The sequence below is a fragment of the Acinonyx jubatus genome, chromosome D3, assembly GCF_027475565.1.
Source record: "Acinonyx jubatus isolate Ajub_Pintada_27869175 chromosome D3, VMU_Ajub_asm_v1.0, whole genome shotgun sequence".
Classification (NCBI taxonomy): Eukaryota; Metazoa; Chordata; class Mammalia; order Carnivora; family Felidae; genus Acinonyx; species Acinonyx jubatus.
Window position 1 is genome coordinate 31,492,276 of NC_069392.1, and position 11,784 is coordinate 31,504,059.

Consider the following 11,784-nt stretch of genomic DNA (forward strand, 5'->3'; position numbering starts at 1 on the left):
ATTTAAACCTCGACTGCATTTTCACAACTAGAAGCACACACGGGAACGTTCAGGTTTTTGCTGTTTACCCCTGTGGGATGGATTAACTTAATGTGCATCGTCCCCATCTCCAGGCTGGAATAATGTGATGTGTTTTTCTTCTGGTCCCAGATTCTGGTTGGACATGACATCGCCACACAGGCATGTCATGAACTTCCAGTCTGCCCTGTGTGTCTGCACCAGGGCCAGTATCGTGTGCTCACTGAATGTCCCCATGACCAGATTGTCCAGGTGTTCCACATTTAGCAGTCTTACCTCCTGGACGAGACTGTAAGTTCCCAAGGTTAGAGACTAGACCTCCTATCTGGTGTCCACAATACTCAGCATACTACTTAACATGCAAATGCAGCCAGTAAGTGATGGTAAATGAAGAAAATAAGAGTGTAAGAAAATTTCCAGTGCAGAGGACTTTCCTATTCTGAAGGGAGGACTCAGAATGTCATGACAGGAAATCGTGAAAAATTTAGTAATGCCTCCCTAAACAAAGAGGTTTCCACCAGGGTTTTCTCAGAATTAAATACAAATTCAGATGGCATTTTATTCTTTTGAAGTTTATTTACTTTGAGAGAGAGAGAGAGAGAGAAAGAGAGAGTTGGAAGGAGAGAGAGAGAGACGGAGAATCCCAAGCAGGCTCCGCACTATCAGCACAGAGCCTGATGTGGGGCTTGAACCCAGAAACTGTGAGATCATGACCTGAGCCAAAATCAAGAGCCACCCAGGTGCCCCGAGATGGCATTTTAAAACCAGAGTCAGGGGGTGCCTGGGTGGGTCATCGGTTGAGTGTCCAACTTCGGCTCAGGTCATGATCTCACAGCCCCGCATGGGGCTCTGTGCTATCACTGCAGAACCTGCTTCAGATCCTCTGTCCCTCTCTCTCACTTTACTTCCCCTGCTCACGCATGCGCACACACGTGCACACTCACTGTCTCAAAAATAAACATTTAAAAAGAGTCATAACGGTTCACAGCTGATTCTGATCAGTGAGTTTTTGCCTGAGTTTTGTTGCTAGTCATCCCCCGCCGCTCTGGTTAGGAGCTGAGTTTCCATCTAGGTGGTGGGCGTCTGGGAAGGTGGGGCAGCGGGGTCCAGCCCTCTGCCTTCCCACAAGTCCTGCGGCCACTGCTCCAGGGCTCTGGGATGGGGTGAGCCCTTCCACCTGACAGGCTTGCTGGGAGCACCCGAGGTGAGGTACGTGAAGATGCCTGCAAACCCTGAACTTCCGGACCAAAGCAATGGGCCGTTCTTGTTCCTTGTCTAGGGGAAGAGAAGGCTATTTGGAGAGTTCAGCTCAGTTCAAACGGGAGCCCACCAGCTCCCAGCTGCCTCAGCTGTTCTCAGGAATTTTGTGGCAGCCCGTCCCTCGCTTCTCAGCTGGCCTAGCCTGGTGATTCAGAAAGCGTCACTTTCCACTCACCCTGACAGCTCGTCTCCTGGTTCTGTTCTATCCCTACCAAAGTGTATCTGTGACTAACTGCCAAGTATAGGCTATATGGCTCATTCACTTAATCGGGAGAGATCAAGCCATCTGATGCTGTGTCCCCGGTGCTCCAGGCAGGGAGCACCATGCTTTATTCAATGCATTTCATGTAAAGATTGTCCTTCCCCAGGCAGGTATTATTCACTCTCTTACAGATGAGGAATCCAAGTCTGAGAGAGGCCAAGTAACTTGTCCTGGCCTCAGGCTTCTTCTTAGACTCTATCTGTTGCTTTTTCTTGTCTTCTTTTAAGTTCTACTATATTGTAGGGAGAACACTTCACGTGAGATCTACCCTCTTCGCAAAGCATACACTGTATCATTTATTGACTGTGGATACAAGGTTGTACAGCAGATGTCTGGAACTGACTCATCTTGCTCAACTGACACTTTATGCCTGCTGATTAGTGACTCCCCATCGCCTAGATTCTAGCTTTTTAAAAAAATGTTTTATTTTATTTTTGAGAGGGAGAGAGAGGGACGGAGAGGCAGAGAGAGGGAGACACAGAATCCGAAGCAGGCTCCAGGCTCTGAGCTGTCAGCACAGAGCCCGATGCAGGACTCGAACTCATGAACTCATGAACTCATGAACTCATGAACTGTGAGATCATGGCCTGAGCCACCTGGGTGCCCCCAGATCCTATTCTTAAAGAAGAAATGGGGCCCGGAATCAGTGGCTGTATTTACACTGGCATAATGCAACAGAACTGTTTCAGCTGCAGTAGAATTGATTGGAAACTGATGAAACAGGAAGGATTATTTTGTCCAGTGCTTATTCCAGGGATAGTGGGGGGGTCACGAGGCTTTCCTTGTGGGGTGAGATTTTCTCTCTGGCCCTGCCCTTCCTGTGCATCCTCGCTGGACCAGAGCCTGCACTGACCCACCACATGGATGTACTGAGCAGCCGGCCTCTGCTCCGAAGTCCTGATGGAGGCCATGCCTTGTCCCCTGTCTCCTCTGGCTTCCACTCAACAGAGCAGCTGGAGAAGTGGCACCTCAAGGGCTCCCCGACTATTTTTATGTGGCCATCTGCCTTCTAGGCCAGGCCTGGCAGGCAGCAACAGGCCTGAGGAATGCCACAGCAGGTGGGTGACGCCCAGACAGCTGAGGATGCCCAGCCCTGCCCCTGACTGTTGTTGTAGGGACGCTGGAAATGTAGTGCGAGGATACCAATAGAAAAAAAATGCCTTTTTCATGTCACAGCCTGGGGTGATGTGGGTGCCCTTGGTTCCCTTTCTGTTTCTAGAACAAGGTAAGGCCAGCTCCACCCTGCCATTGCCAGGGTCCAGGCAGCAGGGCTGGGCAGACGGCACAGTGTGACACACAGGTGATTTGGCTACTGGCTGGCCTCGGGGCCATCAGAGGAGAGGGCATAGCGAGAACGCTCTGTGGAAGGAAAGCCTTGGGCTTCAGTTGCACTAAGACCCCAGGGTGTCCCTGTGGCCCACCCCGACTGAAAGCTAAGCCTGGGACAGGTGGGGCTTCTCTCCAGAAACGTGGAGGGGCAGGGCTGTGGTCAGATCTGTGGTTAGAGGAAGGGCTTGCCTCACTCATAGTGCCCTAGGACAGAGGCAGCATTGAAAATCAATAAAAAACCCCTTTCCATTACAGAAAATTTGAAACATATGCAAATTAGACCTAGCTTCGGGTGGAAGTATTTCTCTCTTTTTTTTTATTATTATTTTTTAAACATTTATTTTTGAGACACAGAGAGACAGAGCATGAGCAGGGGAGGGTCAGAGAGAGAGGGAGACACAGAATCCAAAACAGGCTCCAGGCTCTGAGCTGTCAGCCCAGAGCCCGACGCGGGGCTCGAACTCCCGGACTGCGAGATCATGATCTGAGCCGAAGTCGGACGCCCAACTGACTGAGCCACGCAGGCGCCCCAGTATTTCTCTTTTTTGTAAGTTTATTTATTTATTTTTTGATAGAGAGCACACACACGTGAGTGGGGAGGGGCAGAGAGAGGGAAAGAGAGAATCCCAAGCAGGCTTCATGCTGTCAGCATGGAGCCTGATGTGGGGCTGAAACCCACAAACCGTGAGATCATGACCGGAGCCAAGATCAGGAGCCGGATGCTCAACTTGCTCAACCGACCGAGCCACCCAGAGGCCCCAATATGGAAGTATTTCTTAAACAAACAGGTGACAATACACCTCTTCCTGATTTAAAAGAAAAGACAAGAAAAGAAAAGAAAGAAAAGGGTGTGTTTTGTCAGATTTATAGTAAAGGCTTAATTGGCTTTTTTCAGGGATAAGTGGGAAAATAAATGGGTCAGGTATTTTGAAGATAGTGTATTGAATTTCCGGTACGTCTTTCTTTCTCCTCAATGTAAAGGATGTTCCCTTCCCAAGCACCTATGGTGCCTGCCACCTGCCATGCCCCATGCCAGGCATCCACTGGCTCCTGGGATCCAGGAAGAAGTGGATCAAGGTGCCTGGAGCCCTGAACTGGCACTGGTGGGACTGTGAGAAAGGCCCCTAAATTCCAGATTCTAGGCTTCCTCATCTGCAGGGTAATCATGATGATGAGGGGCTGAATCGTATTACGAAAACCAAATACGACTATCTTCAAACTAGGGAAATATTTCATAATGATAAAAACATTAAAAAATTTAAAGAAGTTACTTGGAACATGCCTGAACCAAGAGGGGCAGAAACCTTCATGTGGGCCCTTCAAACCACCCTCCTTCTAGAAGAAGGGGTTGGAAAATTGAACTGAATTTTTGCCCTCCCTGTCTCTGGTTGCAAATGGCCAATGGCCGTGAGATGCTGGGGGGCCTGGTTTGGAAGTGGAACTCTCCCTCTCGCTCTTCCCGCCACCCCGCAGGACCCCAGAAGACCCACCTTGGACCCAGTGGGCATGTTGAGGTGCAATGGCAGCAAAGCCCAGGCAGCCCTGACTCGAGCCATCCCGATGACATGAGCGTCTAATTCCCCGTGGGAGACCCTTTTCTGCTGGGGCTGTCTAGAATGACTGCTTTTCCTGCTTTGAGCCCCGCCTGACATGACTACTCAGAACAAAAGGGGGGACATGATCACGGCACAGCCACAGGAGCAGAGAGGGCCGTGACCCAGCTGCTGCCCTGCGCTCTTCCTCTTGTTTCCATTTGGTTTGGTCTCTCGGATGTTTTAGGTGGCAGGGACCACAGATGCTTCTTGGACTGACCTGGGCCATGTGACACACGGACAGTTTTACCTTTGGCCGCTCCATGAAAACACTGTAGAGTTGGGTACTAGCTGTTCCTCAAAGAAGGGCATGTTTGTCTCACCTGAAGAACAGGAAGAATGCTCCCGCCACCGAAAGGCAGGGTCCAGACAACCAAGACAAGCGCTGGACTCTGGCATCTGGGGGTTGCATTTACTGCTGCTGAAGCCCCAAAACACAGTGGCTTGAGCCACGGGCATTTCCTTTTCTTTTCTTGCTCCTGTGGCCGCCCCTGGCTGAGCAGCTGTGCTCGGGGCTGTAGGTCATCCGCAGGTGGCTCCAGGCTGTAGGGCAGGGTCAGTCCTGCCAAAGGGGCAGTGGCTACTTGATCATGTTCTCATCTTGACGACTGGGAGAGGGGTCGGGGCCAGGCCAGCATGCCAAGTCTGCCATCCTGGGGCTCCTGCGCCCAGCAAGACCTTATGCACCAGGACAGAGGAAAAGAACCATCTCCCCAGGAGCTCATGGGAGCAGTCTTCTCTGAGAGCAGCAGGGAGGAAATTGTTTCTCAGGTCTGATCAATTGAGTTATTCCGAGTGTTTGTTTTCATAATTATTTTTCTCACTTGTGACCTGCCTTAGATATTTTTGTTCTTATTTTTGTCATTTTTCCCAACAATCAGGGACTACGTTGATTCCTGCCATTATTTAATACAACTTTACTGTTTGGGTTATATTTTTGCCCCGTTTTAGCATTTATTATCTTATTCAATTCTTATAACTGTGCTCTGGGGAAGGCAAAATAGCATTATACCCATTTTACAGATGACGAAGTAAATTGTAGCACTATCAACTGCCCCAAAGTCACCACAGCTAGCAAAATAGAATTGGAACTAGCACCTATATATGGTATGAGTCTTGAGAAAAACATCTATGTCTGGCAAACACAGGACAATATTAAAAAATGCCAAGAGCTAGTACAGTAATACTTTAACCAATCCATCAAAATACAAAATGGTTTCTTTTTATTCATAGCTAAACAAAACTATATATTATAACACTGCCAATCATGTGATATAATTTGTAGTATAATTTGTCAAATATTTTTGGTAATTTCCAATCACTTTTTAAAATTTTTTTAACATTTATTTATTTATTTATATTTCTTTTTTTTAATATGAAATTTATTGTCAAATTGGTTTCCATACAGCACCCAGTGCTCAGGTTTATTTATATTTGAGAGAGACAGAGACAGAGTGTGGGCAGGGGAGGGGTAGGGAGAGAGGGAGACACAGAATCTGAAGCAGGCTCCAGGCTCCAAGCTGTCAACACAGAGCCCAATGCGGGGCTCGAACTCACGAACCGTGAGATCACGACCTGAGCTGAAGTCGGACACTTAACCGACTGAGCCACCAGGCGCCCCAACTCCCATGTATCTTGAAGCACTTCCCAGATATCATTTACTTCGTCTGTAAATATTACAGTTTGTAGCTCTAAAAGGTAGTGAGTTTTTTTGGGAATGTAACCATTGTCACACCTAAAAATTAATTTTTAAATATGTTTGTTACTTTAACCATACAAGACAGATGACCCTTAGAACTTTGAGGTCTATTTTTAAGTTATTTATTTATTTATTAATTTAGAGCAAGGGAGGGGCAGAGAGAGAGGGAGAGAGAATCCCAAGCAGGCTCCATGCTGTCAGCACAGAGCCCTATATGGGGCTTGAAATCACAAACCGTGAGATCATGACCTGAGCCAAGATCCAGAGTTGGAGGCTCAGGGGCACCTGGGTGGCTCAGACAGTTTAAGTGTCTGACTTTGGCTCAGGTCATGATCTCACGGTTCCAGCCCCACAGAAGCATTGGCTTCTGCTGGCAGCTTAAAAAAGAAGAGTTGGAGGCTTAACTGACAGAGTCACTCAGGCACCTCTGTTGTCTGTTTCTTTTTTAAAGTCATTTATTTATTTTGAGAGAGAGAGAATCCCAAGCAGGCTCCATGCTGCCAGCACAGAGCCTGATGGTGGAGGGAGGTGGGGGGAGGGGGCTGAGATCATGATCTGAGCCAAAATCAAGAGTCCAATGCTCAACCAGCTAAGCCACCAGGCGCCCCTTGGGCACTTTCTATGTGAAGATGCTGTTTTAGGTGCTGGTAGACGGTGGGACAGTATTGTAGGAAGGCAAGCTTTGCAGTGATCTGAGCAACACAAAGTCCTCATACAGCAAGTCAGAGGTCCATTCCAAGATGCAGTTTAACTTCATCTACATTAAATTAATGCTGTTGAGTTGAATTTAGTGTTTTCCCCGTTTTGTTTATGTTTGTTATGTAAGTTTGAAAAAAATATTTGTACAGAAGCAGTCAGAATAGAGGGTTCCTATCTGATTTTGTGTTTGTTCATATTTAAATAAGGTTATAACGGAAAGAATAGACCTTTGGGCTTTCCCTCCCCTCCTACCTCCCACATGAACTCTTCAGCAGTTTCAAGTCTCTCCACTAACAACACAGGGGCACAGATGCACACGGCAGGCACACACATACGTGTTAACAGCATGCGCACATGTACACAGTATGCACATGCCCACACAGCACTCGTGAGCACACATACGCGCAAACATGCACACAGCATGCATTCACACCTGCATAAGCACACACACTCCAAAGACCGCGCTGAGGCTTCCAGGGTCCCGGGACCGGCAGGGGCGGGGGGGGGGGGGGGGGGGGAGCCTGGCAGGGGATCTTCTCGGTGTCCCAGAGGTTTAGAAGTCGCCCGGGGAGGGATTCCAGAGAGGTCCTTCCTGCACTGGCGGCTGAGACACCTCCCCCTCCCCCCTCCGCCCCTAGAAGCTCCTCCGGCTGCTGGCAGAGGCCCTCTCCCCCGCATGCCCTCTCCTCACCCTCGCTGCTCTGCTCTGGCACTTGCCCCAGACCCCTCTGGAGCAGTGCACTCTGAGCCGGGACCCCCAAGTCACCAACCCCATCTGCCTTCGTCCTGTGCCTTTCGAAAGCTTGCACTGTTACCAGCTGCCCCCAGCCACCCTGGCAGAGAAGTCCGAGTTGATGGAAGGAGCCTGGGCCACCAGGAGCGCTCCCTTCTGGCTGGGGGGTCCGTGGTGGGGGGCCGGAGAGCTGGCCCAGGCCGCGGGTGCAGGCTGGGTCCACGGAGATTAAAGACACCGCCTGGGGAAGCAGGGAAGATTTATTCTTTATAACTCCAGAGGGCAGAAGTAGAACCTGTGGGCGGAAGTTTTAGGGACCCAGATATTTGGCTAAAAACGAAAACAAAAAACTAACAAAACCCTCCACAACTAGAATAAGCTGCCTTTGTGAGGGATGTGAGCCCTCAGAGTGTTCATACCAAGGGTGAGGACAGAGCACGAGCATCCTGGGTGCGGTGGGAGGGTCTCTGCACACACGCATGACATCGTGTCATCTGTGACTCATGTTGAGGCCACTGCTTGGCCCTCAGGAGCTGTCCTCCTAAGCCAAGTGCTCTCATCTGGGCACGATTCATCCCTTGGGGAGAGAGGCAATCTCTTCTAAAGCGAAGTGCCATTTGGAGTGGTAAATCACCCTTAGGTGACTTAGGTACAGGAACAAGTGGAAGCAACATCCCTTTAGGTTTCATGTTGTTTGTTTGAAGACTAACTCTGTATCAGTGAGGCTGCTGCTGGCAGGCTTGAATGCCATCCCACGTCAGTTGTCCCCTCATTGATTTCCTGTGGATCATGTCCAGGTAGACAAGGAGAGTGTGGGGCACAGCATTTGTGACCAAGGTAGTGATTTCAAGGATAGTTTTTCTGCGTGTACAACCACCCCCCTCTCCAGCCTCCCCCGGGAGGGAGTGCCCAGTCCGTAGTCTGGTCTTTGCTCTGCTAAGGAAGTACTAGAAGAAGAGGCTGGGTTCACTTAGAAAAGATGGGAGTGCTTTTAGGAAGGGTCAGATCCTGAATCCTGGATCCTAGATCCTGGAGTCAGAAGACCTGGGGAGCTGAGACGTGCATGGACCTGTACTCCCCCTCCTGGTGGAGCCGAGAAGCCAGCACACCTTGAAGCTGTCCTTGCCTGGCACAGACCAGGAGCCTCAACACCACAGTTGTATGGGTGGGGGGCCCTCATGTCTGGCCGGGCCAGGGAGGACCTGTTTCTGAGCAGGAGGGGCCGGGGAGATTCGGTATGACCTTCACAGGCTGAGCTCCAAAGACTGCAGCCAGTGGGCACCTTGTGGGGAAGCCTGGGTGGGACACAACCCAGTATGGTGCCTTGACATATTACCCCCAAGAGCATCTGGCGCTCCTTGGGTGTGAGCTTGGGGGGGGGGGACCACTCAGTGGAACAGAGGCTTGATGTAAGAAGCGGTGAATTGACCATCAGATATAAAAATCCACACTTCTGGAGCACCTGGGTGGCTCAGTCAGTTAAGCGCCCGACTTTTGATTTTGGCTCAGGTCATGATGTCATGGTTCATGGGTTCGAGTCCCGAGTCAGGCTCTGTGCTAACAGTGGGGAGCCTGCTTGGAATCTCTCCCTGTCTTTCTCTCGGGCCCTCCCTCTCTCTCTCAAAAATAAATAAACATTAAAAAAATAAAAAATAAATAAAAATCCACATGCATTTGAATGGTGTGTATGGTTTATCTCCCCAGTTTGCCACCCCACAAAGTTGAGGGGAGAAAGGTCCCCTCCTTGTCCACTCATCTGTGGCCTGGGATTTAAACCTGCTCAAAGAGTTTGGGGCCAGTTGTGCCGCTGGGTGGCTATCAGTGGCACATTTCAACCTTGACCCCTCTCTGAGATTGGGGAAGGAGCCCCCTTGGAGCTGTGCTTTTCTCGGGGAGGACCCCCAGGACAAGCCAGGTGTTTGCAATTGTTCATGTGAGGGTGGTTCCAGCTCCCTCGTAGGTACTGAGATAGTTGTAACAGGGAACTGGAGTCCTCACAGGGGAAGGAGAGGGATGTTCCCCCCAGTTTTCTTCACATACGATTTATTTATCACAGAGTAGTTGGGAGCCTGAGACAGGAGACTCTGCTGAGTGAGAACAGCACCCCTCAGACTTGGGGGCAGGTCACTGTCTGTGGGCCACGAGCACTCCAGGTGTGGCTTCCTGGAGAAAGGCCACATTCTCCTAGGTCTGGGCTCTGAAGGAGAGCAACCCCGTGTCCCCAGGTGGGCAAGGCGTAGGGCCACGGTGTGGCTCTCTCTGTGAGGGGGGCAGCTCTGGAGAGTAGTCGTGCACACCTTTGCTGTGTAGGAAGAAATGCATATAGTTGTCATGCTGTGAGGAGGAAGAGAACTTTTCTTGGAGGAATTGGATTCCGGTTTTAAGATCCTTGTCTGACAAAGCCTATAGCAGGGTCGCTGACTTGGGGTCCAGGGGCCAGCAGGCGACAGACACCTTCTCCAGGGCTGGGCAGAAGAGTAGAAACATGGTGAATCAGAAAGTTCCAGGCTGATGAGAGGCGCTCTGTTAACATTTTTTTTTAATTATTTTTTTAGGTTTATTTATTTATTTGAGAGAGAGAGAGAGAACACAAGTGATGAACAATCAGGGGCGGGGCGGGGGGGAGAGAGAGAATCCCAAGCAGACTCCACACCACCAGCACAGAGCCTGATGCGGGGCCCAAACCCACGAACCGTGAGATCATGACCTGAGCCAAAGCCGGACCCCCAACTGACTGAACCACCCAGGCGCCCCTGTTAACATTTTTTTAAACCTGTGCCAAGAAAGACCTGTCTGGGAGTATGGACTTTCTGGCCCACCTCATTTAAAAATTTTTAAAACATTTTTTGTATTTTTTTTAATGTTTATTTATTTTTGAAGGAGAGAGACAGACCATGAGCAGGGAAGGGGCAGAGAGAGAGGGAGACACAGAATCCAAAGCAGGCTCCAGGCTCTGAGCTGTCAGCACAGAGCCCGATGCGAGGCTCAAACTCACGAGCTGTGAGATCATGACCTGAGCTGAATTCGGACACTCGACTGATGGAGCCACCCAAGTGCCCCTGGCCCACCTCGTTTTAATCCTAATTTTACAGATAAAGAGTCTTATGACAGGGAAGTCTGTTCACAGCAGGATGATTCTAACTGGGGTCCATCTCTGGCAGTGAGGTAATGGCTTTGGGAATATTTCATGCTAATGCTCTCAGTCCATGCCAAGCCTGTCCTCTGTCCCCTGCTCATCTGGTTACCCAGTGGAGATGCCAGGATGTGTGGGGACGTGGAGCTGTGTGTGACTGAGACGGGGGGCACACGAATACACATTGGGGTACACACAGACATGGGAGGTCATGAACTCTGAGCTCATAGGGATGATTTCCTGTTTTCTGAACTGTGCTTCTAGAAGTCAGTAAATTGTACATGGAAAGACCCTGAGCCCTTGAAAGGGACACAGGCCACTGGAGCAGATTCAGCTCTTGACTTAGCTTTTGGTGACATCCCAAACCCAGCAGCAGTGTCTCTGACCAGCAGCACAGCCGTTCCTGCTGACCATGGGGACCACACCTTTCTCCCAGCTAGTGGACGAAATGTGGGCTGTGCAAACACTAAGATTAGAACAAGAAAGTGTCAGTTTGGAGTGCGTGTTGCTTAATTCAAACCAGAGACCAGAGGGAGCTGCACCTGTTGGGACTCTGCCCAGACAGGAAGCAGGTTTTTATTCTGCTGGTTCTCTCCCATCAAAAGCCTCACGAAGGGCCCCAGAAGCCTTTGATGTTTGCAAAATCAGCTTTTGCCTCTCTTCACAGGCCTTGTGCATTGGAGCCTAGAGGCCCCGGGAGCCTTCCCTGAGAGCCCATCCCGGGCCATCCCCGGAAAGCACCACACAGGGTAAGAGGAAGAGAACACCCAAACCCTAAGTAGTCCTTCTGAGTGAATCCTCCTTTTGATGGTGGGATGGCACTTCCTCGTCGTCCTTTTGCTTAATTCCCCTCCCTGCAAAACAGGCCAGGGTTTCCTGTGGAGCCGGTGAGGACAAGGGCACGCCGCCCCGAGTGAGGGCGCCAGCTGAGTCAACAGGGTCAGGCACTTCAGTGAAAATTCCTTTTTTGGAAGCCAGGCGGTGGCTTTCCAGGACTGCAGAATCCTTGGGAAGTGACGCAAGCCCTCAGTCAGGGAGAGGCCCCGCGCTCCGCTCCTC